We start from the raw sequence: 3246 nt of genomic DNA, 5'->3' as shown, positions 1-3246 counted from the left end.
CAAATTTCGAGGATGAAATTTTATAAGGAGGGGAGAATGTTGAGACCCAGAAAATAATAACAATTAAATAATAGAGAGAAAGGAAAATTCAAAAGGGACAAAGCAGGTTCGTCGATGAATGCCCTAGTTGACGAAGAGACACCAAAAGGGGGGAATTCAGACCCTTTCGTTCGTTGACGAGCTCATCACCTTCGTCGACGAACACTCTTCTTCAGTTCGTCGACAAGTTCACATGTTTCACCGACAAAGCCACGTGGCAGCAGTCTACACGCACACACACACACACAAAATCAGATTTTCAGCAATATTTCTTGTTCTCTCTCTTTCTCTCTCTCTCTCTCTCTCTCTACCTACGATCTCTTTACCTTCTTTCTAAGACTGTGGCCCTGTTTTTTTCCTCGATTTGACAATTAGAAGCTACCACAATGATCCAAGGGAGATTCTCTACAATTCACCATAGCAAAATTTTGATTTGAGAAGTTTAGGCACCGTCCCAAAATCACGGTAAGTAGGTTATTTTAGCATTTATATGGTTAGTAAGGTTTTCTAAACCCAAATTTTTATGTTAGATGGAAATATACTGGAATCTGAGTTGAATAAATTGGGGTGTTGTGATTTCAGGGTTTGGGTTTTTAAACACCATAGACATGGGTTAAGGAGCACAGCGAGTGTTTACTCAATAACTTAGTAATGTTGACAAATAATTAGTAGTTTATAATTTTATTGATAAAGAAATAGGTGAGCCTAGGGAAGGCGAGTATAGTTATCTTTCTAAGTTGGGTTGATTAATTTGAGCTTCGAACATTGCAGGGGTGTAGATTTAGAGCTTAGTAGGCTTCAGAGGAATCAAGTAAAGGAAATACGCTATGCTAGTAATGTTAGGAATTTTTAGCAGTAAAATATGTCTTTTGGGACATGAATTCTAGATATTTAAAGGTATGAAATTATGTGTTTTCAAGATAGTTCCTCAGATCATAAATTATCTTTATTAACAGGAAAATATGGGTTTCAGTATATGGATTTTATTCATTTAATTATGTGGCATGAGTAAATATCAATTCAATATAGAATTTGCACAACTTTCATAGTATCATGATTTTCAGTATGTATGTACAGAAATATATTTTACAAAATTTACAGAATCACGATTTATAGTATGCCCACGGAAAGATATTTTACATCATTTTCAGAATACCATGATATTCAGATTATAGAACCATAACGTTTAGATATTACAGTTTATTCATATAAGCTTTTATAGTGTTATGGTTATTATATTTGAAACAGAATCATGGTAAAATAGTAAGATATATATAAATTAATATGATACAGTATCAGACCCTAATGGAACAATTCAGATTTGAGAGCACAGTATCATAACTATTTCAGTTCAGAGTGCAACCACATATCTCAGATAATGTGTAGATTTTATGAATAGTTGTCCATGCCTTAGGAGAGATTGCAAGCTCCCTAATAGTCTAGTTTGAGGTAGCCAGTCTAATGAAAAAGGTTTTAGTTGACTTAACTTGGTAGGTCAACCGGTGTTAAGTCCCACCCACTGGCCGCACAACTCTGTCATGAGGGGTTAAATCATGACATACAGCCATTTAGCGAATTTTTCACATTTATGTGTGTGTGTGTGTGTCTCTCTCTATATATATTTATATTTATATTTACAGAAAACAAAAGATATATTTACAGTTAGTAAAAGTATGATTAAATAGAAAGTATTGAAACAGTTGAATTTTAAGCCACATAGGTGTGTGTTATATTGTACTTTATCTTACATGCTAGTTCAGATTTAGTTGATTAAAATATATTGTTTAAACTCAGCTGCCACACATTGGTAATAACAGATTTCATCTTACTGAGAGTTGTCTCATCCCAGTAATTTAAATATTTCAGGTGATGCAACTAGACGAGCATATTAGTCTCGAAAATAGAGGGAACATTTGTATTGTCTTGTCTGCAGGGTAAGTATTTCAAGGAGATGTATTTTTGAGTAGATTCCAGGAGGTTTAGGGGGTGTTTCTAGAGTGACATGTAAGTTTATTTTGGGAATAGTACTTAAATTTTGGTATTGTAATCATGGTTTATGTTTTCCGTTGCATAGATATGTGATAGTTGTTTTATCAATGGTAACAGAGTAATACAATTTCATGGTAAAAAAGATGGTAGGAATTTTTGGGTCATTATATATATATATATATATATATATATATATATATATATGTTCACGCATTGTATACTAGCTAGCCAATTTCTTGTGAAATTATTGTTTTGTAGGGTTTACGGCTCTTAAAACACTATGACGATGCCAGACACTTCAATCGGGTCGAATGCAAGCAACTTTTTAATTTTCTTATATTTCTTGTTAATTGAACAAAATTAATTTGTATGTTTTAATTTTAATTTGTACTTGTATGTATTTTAATTTTGAACAATTTTTATTTTAAATTTTAATAATTTATGAATGTTTTAGTAATTTTGGTTCAATTTTATGTATTTTAAAATGTAATTAAAAGTTATTATAGGGATTAAAAAAAAAAAAACAAATTTTTTCAAAGCATTAGTGACAGTTTGCAAAACCATTAATAATAATGGGAAGATTAAGTATTAGTGACGGTTTAGAAACCGTCACTAAATGACCAATACCGTCACTATAGAATCAATCTTATGGGGGCCAAATAATAGTGACGATTTTATAATCGTTACTGCTAGTCAATTATTAGTAACAATTTTAGTAATCGTCACTAAAAAGCGTACTATTAGTGACAGTTTCTTGACCGTCACTACTACAGTCATATTAGTGACGGTTATTAAATCTGTCAATAATACATGTGCTTTAGTGACGAAGTTGAGCCGACCATATGTGCAATTTTATAGTGACGGTCGTAGGTTATTTGTGACGGTTTGTTTTTGTCACTCATACTCCATTGTTAGTGACGTTTTGAATATTTCATCACTAATAAGTATTAGTAACTGCAAATATGGTGACAAAACTAGAACCGTCACTAATACTGAGAAAACCGTCACTAATACTATTAGTGACTATTTTTTGAGTATTAGTGACAGTTTAAAACTGTCATTAATACCCTTATTTCTTGTAGTGAAGCTTGAAATCATTTATGAAATATTAAGTATTATATGGAAACATAAATATTAAGTGATTTTTTTAGAATATATCCTAGGTCTTTTAAGTCCTTTTTGTTATCTTTTCTAGATTTTAACCACAACAATTACAAT

The sequence above is a fragment of the Malania oleifera genome, chromosome 1 (assembly GCF_029873635.1).
Source record: "Malania oleifera isolate guangnan ecotype guangnan chromosome 1, ASM2987363v1, whole genome shotgun sequence".
Taxonomy (NCBI): Eukaryota; Viridiplantae; Streptophyta; class Magnoliopsida; order Santalales; family Ximeniaceae; genus Malania; species Malania oleifera.
Note: the sequence above shows the minus strand (reverse complement) of the source record.